This window comes from Scomber japonicus, chromosome 5, assembly GCF_027409825.1.
Source record: "Scomber japonicus isolate fScoJap1 chromosome 5, fScoJap1.pri, whole genome shotgun sequence".
NCBI lineage: Eukaryota > Metazoa > Chordata > Actinopteri > Scombriformes > Scombridae > Scomber > Scomber japonicus.
In genome coordinates, this window is record NC_070582.1 from 10,252,448 (window position 1) to 10,261,810 (window position 9,363).

Genomic DNA, 9,363 nt, shown 5'->3' on the forward strand with positions numbered 1-9,363 from the left:
CCATCTAACCTGTCAAACCGCCACACGCTCAGTCTACCTGAATCCTAGATCAATTTAAGCAGGTGGAAACAGAGGTGCGGTTGGGGTGGTGGTGGTGGTACTCCTCTCTGGCTGAACTGTCCCGGTTGCTAAATGTACTGTGACATTCTCTCAGTCTTACTCTTGACAGGTCCCAAATGCTTTATCACCCCCAGAGTGAGTATTTCTCTGGAATGTCACTTCACTGAGCAATAATTGATGAGGGAATGGATGAGGGAGATGTCAAGTGTGTAGGATGAATGAAGAAGATGAAAGGATGGTATAGATGTGGGAGTTCAGAAGTAGGTAATTGAAATTCAAAAATGTTTGTGTAACCGGTATTAAAGCAAAGACACTTGATGTTGTCTAAGATCCAATGTTTATAATCACGTAAAGAAGAAGAGAATGCGATATTAGACAAAAAGTGCTGTGTTTTGTCATGTGACTCGTGTTAAAATTATTCAAAAAATCCTTAATAAGCACATATATTTGACTCCAGTTTAATTGGGTGGTAATAGTTAAAAGACCATATTGCTGTGTTACTGCAGAGGGTTAAATAGAGAAGAGCTTTTCTTGTCTAAATAATCTATTACCAGTTACACAGTGATAGTATTCATCTTGTTGCAAAGATCTGGGCTGTTTCACTCCACACTAAACTCATTTCTTGAACTATTTCTCTCATTTTTAAAAAGTCAGACACACAGGAAAATGTTTTATGCATTAATCTCACAGGGGTAGCGTTCAGTAAATAAAGTTCTAACCCGCCAGTCGCTCCTCAGAAGTTATTCTTATCCCAGTACAAATCTGGGTCTCTCTCTGCAGTCCCGTGGGGCTTGTGTGTTGATGGTAGTGGCACCAAGCAGCAGGTGTTGTGTGATATCTCACCTGGCACAAAACCAGACAGCGTTTGCCGCTATCAAATTATGAGCAGATGGTCACAGATCGTGGGCCAACACCGCATATCATCCGAACTGCTAACCCCGCACCGAGCGAGCGCAGTTGCAGTAAACCAACAGAAACCTGCTCTGGAACTTCACGTCATATTTGACGGGCTTTGTTTTTAATGAGGCAAAGTTTTTGTGGTTCGTGTGGTGTTTGTCATCTGTGTGACTGTGTTTGTTGTTGCAGACGAAGTGACATCGCTGGATTTTTTTTATAGTGTGTGGGATTGAATTATACATGTTTGTGTATTTGTGTTTTTCGGGCATGCTTAAGATGCCTACAACCTCATTTTTCTTCATACAACCGTGACATTTCTTTATATCTTCTTGTGGCCGACCAAATATAGAAAATCTCTAACAGCACAGATGGGAACACTCATTTCCATTGAAAACGCACATTAAAAAAGTAGTTAAAACACAATTTTACAATGCTGCAATGTAGCCAAATCTGAGTTTTGTGTGTTAAATAATTTCTTAACAATATGAGGTCAACAACGATGAGGAAAAGGGATGGCTTGTTTATGAAATGCAGGTGCATCTTACACATGAACTGCACATTTAAGTGGCGGCGGGAACTGTTACAATCATTGCAGCTTGTGTCAATAGCAGCAAAGCTTACTTAATGTGGAAAAATGTGTGTATTCGCATTTAATTTATATTCAGATTCATTCATAGAACCCCAAGAGTACCTGTCTCTAAAACACTGTGCTGAATAGAGATGCTCTGGTAGATAAGAGGATGATTTTAACAGCTCATATTCATTATCAGATACATATATATATGATATGATATTGTTGTTATTCACTGTAGTTACCCTATTTTGTCAACTGGCAGCCATATTAAACACCAGGGGAGGCTTATTTTTGGTTTCTTTTGGTGTTTGTAGTGAAGTGGAGCTATGTTTGCTGATGAGGACTAGATAATAGGTTATTATCTGTCGTCTGTGTGGCCACTTACTAGTTTGTGTTGTAACAGTGGTGGTTTGTAAAATTCAAGCCTGACAGTTGTGTCTTGAAGTCCTGTTTTGAAGCAAAGAGGGACAGAATGGAGGCAGATTTGCATATCTCACAGGAGAGAGCAACAGTGAGAAAAGCCTGAAGAAAGAAAAAAAAACAGCCTGAATAAAAAGTGAATAGAAAGTGAGTGGGCAGGGACAAGGAGATAGAAAAGGGCTGAGGGAAATTTTGAGCCACAGGGGAAAAGACAAACAACAAAGAAAAACTTTGAAAAAGAGGGAATAGAGTGGGAAGAAAAACTAAGAAAGAAGAGTCTCATTAAGTGTGGAGGAATTTGCAAAATGGTTGAAGGAAAAGGAAAGGAGCGGACAGATTTGAGGGCAGCTCGGGTTAACAACAGGGTTAATGAGTGCAATTTCTGCAATGAGGCATCACTGACCTGACCTTCCACCCCTCACAGGTCCTCGCTCCAGAAAGAAGTGTTTGAGTGGATGTTAATGTGCATCGTCTGTCAGCAGTGGCTCACACACAGCTCATCTGAGTATTGTTGCATTTGGATCACACACACACACACACACATGCCTTTCTCCAGTGGATTCGTAGTTCCTTGAAATGCTGCAGCAGGAATTCTTGTGCAATTAGAAAGTCCACAAGTGCTCAATTCCCTGTGTAGTATGTAGAACGTGGTTGTGTACATGTGCTGAATGTTAAAACTCAATTATGGCTTCTCTCACTCACTCGCTGTAGGTGACCTGTTGACACACAAGGAGGAATGAGATCCTTCTCCAAACAGAGACATGACACATAACAGCAATGCAAGCACTAGATGTAGAAACCTTTTGAATTTTTCCAGGCTTTTCATGATGTTATCTCTCTCTCTCTCTCTCTCTTAGATTAAACACATTTGGTTGTCACCGTCGGCAACAGACTTCTAAAGCCTCACAAGAAAACATTTACAAAATTCCTCGCCTCCAAATCTTGGGTAGTATGAATTGCCTCGCAAGTCAGTTTTCCTCTTCTATTTATGTAATTTTAAGTTAAATAAACACACGTTACTGCATTCAACTGAAACAAACAAGGCATATGACACCTTAATTACAAATGATAACATGAAGTTTCCCATTCATTTGTTGAGTTTAGGTTGTCAGTCGCCCATAATGTCTGTTTTGAGTACTACATTTCTTTGCTAATTATTTTTCTGAACTATACAAATACACATATACATGTAACAAAACATTAAAATAGTGATACTCATCTGAACTGACAGGCAATCTAAACGTGTCTGGCCCATAATAGACAAAGTAATGTGAAATGGAGCTATAATGTGTGCTGCCAGATGATTTTGACCAACCTATAATGCAGAGCAGAGAACAGTATGTTGACACGTGTAATTGACCATTTACCCAAAAAAATGATTGTAGCACAGGGGGCATGCAGTGTTCTGCTGAGTGAACAAATAAACTAGGCTTTAGCTCTTCTTATGATTGGCTTGTTCACACACACACACACACACACACACACACACACAGCCCAGATCAGTTTTAGCTATCCTAATGAAATATTTGGTTCTCTTTAACCATAATGAGGATGTACATGAAGTTCAACATATCCTCCAGTAGATTTCTGACAATTCATTAAATCACATTAACCAGATTTTCCATCTTTACTTTATTAAATGTCCTGTAAACACATCAATCCAAGTGTGGCAATAACATGATTATTATTACAGCTACAGGCTACAATCAGCAGTCACATTGTGTCCTCTCTCTTGTTTTTTTAGCCAGACTAAGGACAAATCTGGAGCCAAAACAAGAATGTGCAAATTAAACTAAATGTTGCACAGCTGCTAAAGAAATGTGCAAAATATGGGAATAATTCAATGGTTTAGGGTTAAAAGAAAAAAAAAAAAAAAAAGGTCTCTGCTTTACACTGATTGCTTCCTTTTTCTCTTGTGGAGCAAACACAAATCTCATTTTATTTACAGATTACATATCTTAGATAGAGAGCAGTCTTTCATTTAAGCAGTCAACAACATTTAAACAGTAATCAGTTGATATGCATAAGGGATCCATTTAAATTATCGACACTAATGCCTTAGCCTCATCAAATATGCATTGCAAGCAAGTGAGTCATACACAAAAACAAGACTTAGGAGGATAATATCACACCAGATATGAGTTGCTCTTTTTTTTATCTATTTCTAAACTATGAAGATAAACTGCAATGCAATATAAGGTCAAAGTATGCGTCCAAAACATTGATTACAAATGTTTCACTCAGTTAAATCGAGAGAAAGATGGTGGAAATTAACAGACAGAAATCCAAAGAAGGATAGGAAAAATATGTAATATGTATGCACCCTGTTTTCCAATAATCGCTGGTGGCTGGAGTCTTAGTGCTGCTTCATATCTCTCTAATCAAAGATATTGCAGAGTCACACTGTGGACACATGCTAAGACAAAATCAATGAGACAGTCAATATTACAGTGCAGCCCCAAACACCTGAGAAAAATATAAAAGAAAAATATATTTATAGTAGAGATGTACAAGCGTGTGTTTAGTGGCACTAAATTGCTTTTTTTTGTGTGTTTATGCAACACATCCCGACTGTAACACTGAAAATGTTTTGTGTTCTTGAGGCTTTTGGAATGAAACCGGTCTCATGTATTGTAATTCATCCCATTTCAATTGTGTTGTGTAATATATGTTACATAATGAACGTGACACAAAAATAGCAATCCATTATTTGGCTGATGGCCACAAGTAGGAACAATTTTATTACAAGAGAGTACAACTGGAAAAGAATAATTTTCATGTTCAAACAAAAATGACAAAAGGTGATTACATAAGAGTGAGGGATTGCTTGTTTCTGAGAGGTTTTCCCACCTCGTATCATATTTTAATGATATGCCCCGCACTGTGAGCCGTGTGAACTAAAAATACTGGACAGCATGGTTTAGCAGAGGATTGTTGGGCAGATGGGATTGTTGCTGTCCCCAAGGCATAGCTGTCATCCCAGATTAGGTGGTGTGAGGTCTTGTCAGTAACAGCAGGGCACTACTGTTTGCCTTCAGCTTAATGAGAAAACTAAAATGTAAGTATATTTTGCTGGATGATGGAGGCAGTGTCTTATCATCCCCTACTGTTTAGGCAAGAGAAAAAAATTAATCAAAACAACAGCAGAATTTTAATAATGGCTCAGAGAAAAGTAAAATATACTGTCACATCCGCCACCGGGGGTTTCTGTCGGTGCTTAAGTGTATGTGACGTATATTGGATGTCTGATATTTCTGGATTTTCAGAAGCGTGATCAGAAACTTAAAAGCATGAAGAACTGAATTATCTTATTAGGATGCACCATGGGAGCCGGTTTACATAATTCCATCTAGCTGCTTTGAAGAAAGTAAACACAATAAGGAAGCTTTATCTTGATTTCTAAAGAAAACTGTTCCCTCTGCTACCTCTTCCACTGTCTCCAGTGTCTGTCAGGCAGGAAATAATATCATTTCCAAGAAAAGTGTGTCTGGTGTATATCTCATAAAAGCAATTCAGCTTTTTGTGAATGTGCAAAAAATATTGAAATATTAATGTTAATATGCCTAATTTTTTATGCCTTTTCTCTGCTTTCTATTTCTTTCTCATTTGAAAAATACTTGATGTGCAGCAGCTGCATTATAACTGTGCCAAACAGCCAAAAGTCTTAAATGTGCCCTGTTTCATGTGATTCAAGGAGAGTCCTGGGCTTGAAAATGATTCTGGATCCTGTTGTTGTAAATTAGCAAAATACAGCTTTTGTTTAAATCTATGGAACAACCAATTTCAACTGTAACAGTGGAGAGACACATATTAGACTCAGTAATTATCTAAGTTTTAAAAATCTGCCATAGATAAACACAGTGCTCATGTTTCAAATCACTAGCAGGATATGAATAATACCGTTTAAATTACAGTCTTCTGTTCCTGTGAGGATACGACCTGCACAGTACGACAGGATAAATCTTCTCCCACCCATCGCGACTTGGTCAGCAAACTTTCGTTCGGGAGTTCCTGCTCTATTGTTTCTTTGCCCCTGGGCAGGTCCAGGGTGTTGTCATGGTAACATCCTTCCGTACAGGATCTGACACCCATGACCTTGTTAGATGAATGAAATGACGGATTCACCCATCCCTGTCTGCATCAGCCCAACAAGGAGTCATAGCCTGAGCTTTATTTGATGAAATGCAGGTTTAGGTCACCTGTTAAAGCACACAGATTGATCACATGTTCTTTTGCTTTGCTTAAGGCTCTATTAATTTCTGTTAATATACCAGAGAACAAGAGAAGAGAACATGGAGCCATCATTCATTTTTTTTATGAATCGAGGTCTTCAGGAAATCATTGTGCAATATTAGCGCGGCCATTGTTTATTTATTTTGGTTTATCATCCAAAGTCAAGCAGTTTGTAAGAATGAACTTCCTCTCTGTGTGTGTAGGTTATCTCCCCTGAAGTACGTCATATCCAACAGTGTATTCAGGCCAAGCATTGTGTGATAATCGTTTGGCAGCCTTTACACATCAAACAGAGCTGAATGTGCTATCTCACCCCAGCCGATACAATATTGCTCTAGCATAGATCACTTAATCAGGTTTTGCTGGCGGAGGGAGAGAGCTCTAAACCTTTGATAGGTCTCCATGCAAGAAAAGCTGATTTCTGATTGAAGCCAGGAACATAGTCTATAGCAGAAGTAGGCTTTTACTTTTTTCCCCCAGTTTTGAGTCATTTTATTTTTTTTATTTTTTTAGGATAACCATTATACAAAACTCGGATCATTTTTATGTCTATATATTCCCCATATGTGTGTGTGATCCATAGCATCAAAGGGAATAATTAACCACTAAATAAAAAACATTTATCTGAAAGCCTTTTATCTACTGTAACCATTATATAATCAAGTTATAATCAAGTAATCTCATTGAGATTAAGATCTCGTTTACGAGAGCAATATGAGTATTTTATCATAATGTCATAATGTTTTGAGGTAGTTTCATGGCTTATAGTGGAATGTATTTTTTTGACTGAAGTAGAAAAATTAAAACACTAAAACTGCAATTGGCAGAGTTTGACTGTATTAGACTGTGAGTGGCTAACCTGGCAATTAAGAGACAAAATCACAGAATTAACCAGGTTTCTACAAGCCAACAGTAACACCACAGTATTGTGAGACTTGCAGTGTTTCCACTTGTTCTCTCTGATGGTCATTTGATTTAGAAAGAACTTTATCTTATTCCTGTGAAATGTTTAAGCTATGAATGTCTTTGAGTGCTTTGTATTTGCATTTTCTCTGTGTGCCATTTAATTCCGACCCAAATTCTAATATCCTTACTGTCTACGCTACCTACAGTCAAGGTTTACTATATTTTATTTTGTACCCTTACAGTCTTTGTCTAAAAATTATAATACTCTCCTTTTAAGTACCTGCCCAGAGGAGGCTTTATGTGTAGAAAAAATAATGAGAAAACTGTACCAGGTTGTGTAGTTATTAAGCAGACTTTCATAGTATGGCTTGGTTTTATTTGGTTGTCTGAGTAACACCACTGAGGGGAAAAAAGCAATTTTCTTTTGATATAAATGGATTTTTCTTTGTTCTGCTTCCAGTAGATTAAAGATTTCATTTCAAGTGTGTGTGGCTTTAAGAAATGGCAACAAGTGTTCCACAAAGAGGTTTAATCATGTGTTTCCCTTATTTAAATATAAACAGATGAAAGTAGCCACCACTGTACAATTCTTTACTAGTAAATAGCTGCCAGAACCACAACTTTTAACCCATGTGGTCATGTCTGTGTGTGATAGATGGGAAAGGATTTAAAATGGGGTACTTTTGAACTATGCAATTTAAAAAAGAAATAACGAAAAGGATGTGGTTTCCCAATACCACAAAGTGTGACCTGGCCGACCTAGAAAACAGGATGCGTCTGATATGCACACTAGAGCCGATAACCTGAGGAGACCATGCTTGTACTCAAGTTTTTAAATGTCAGTCTTTGTTATCTCACTGAATAATGTTGATTTTAAACCTATTTCCTTTGTACTGTATGTAGGTTGATTTACTCATTAATCAAGTTTAGAAACAAGACATAAATTATATAGTTGGCATTGTAACCATTTTTTGTACCATATGTCTGAATTAATGGTGACAGCTTATTGCCTGTACAGTAGAACACTGTTGAGAGAATGACCCTTGCTTTGTCTTGCTGTATTTTAATGTTTTGGTAATGTGCTTTGAGTTTTAAATTGAAGAATTACTGTATGTTTCAAGTTCTAGCCTTCATATATGAGGTTAAAATTCAAATGTTAAAATTGGAACATTTTTTTATGTGTGGCCCACCCACTGTTAGGGGTCCTAATTGTATTGCATTGTTTTCAACCAATTCCTGAAGTCTGTGAACCATAGACATTTTTTGATGCTTGGTATGTTCCTTGGTATGGCTTAGTAAAGCAGGCTTTCTTCAGTTTTTGCTGGTTTCGGGGGCACTTCCCTTTTAGTCTGGTCTTCAGCAAGTGAAAAGTCGGGGGGCTGCCTCGAGCCAATGAACAGCCAGTATGTGTAGGATCAAATCTTGCTTAACTGTCCTAAAACTGTGGTGACTACATATGGAAAGAGTTACTTGTCCGACACGGTTCCAGTATGGTTGTAACTAAGCACCCATAATCACTTTAATCCCCTCAGTTGTTAATTGATTTTAAATCTAGTGTGCTGGAAAACAGAGCCAAAACCACAAAACCTGGGTACTCTTCTGCTACTTACAGACAGCAATGTATATATATGTGTCTGGAAAACTCTTGTCTCCATGGTATTGTCAGACTTCAGTACATGTGAAACCAGCTAAAGCACATTTTATTTCCATCCTCTATATAATCACTCTGGTTCATAGGCTTAAAGACATTGAGGTTTATCAATACCTGTATCTCACCTAAGCCTGGCTGAAACAGCCAACAACAATGCAGGACAGCAATTCAGAAATAAGCTTTCTTAATCCTCTTCACTTCTGCCCCTCTGCTTTTTAAGTCTTATAGGTCCAGTTGTGGGTTAGGAAGAGACAGATTACTGCCCCATAAAATAGATTGGCTGCTAAGTAGAGAAAGTGTGCCACCTAATGGAGACAAAGTAGCACTGCTTTTTTGAGTCATTATCTCACAGTTAATGTTTCTGCTTCCCTCTAAATTTCAGTTCAGCTGTGTGTGTGACAAGTCTAATTGTGTAGTGGGATCTGATTTTCATTGTTTGGTTCAGTAGTTTGTTCCTGCATGGGCATACCTTCTTAATTAACATTAATAACTACTCTGTGCAGTTAGGTGATGCATCAAATTGCAACTAAATCAAATGAATGTTTTCAATTGAATTAACAATGAATACTAATTAATTTATTCTAAAATATATTTAATTTGTGCCTTTCTCCTCTGTTTTCTT

The 9,363-nt window shown here is 37.7% G+C and overlaps 1 long non-coding RNA gene across 1 annotated transcript in view; it reads left to right on the top strand.

The window, feature by feature from the left end:
- LOC128359213 (uncharacterized) overlaps positions 1 to 9,363 on the top strand; it is a 73,296-nt gene that overhangs the window by 63,916 nt on the left and 17 nt on the right. The gene's annotated exons all lie outside the window — the stretch shown is intronic.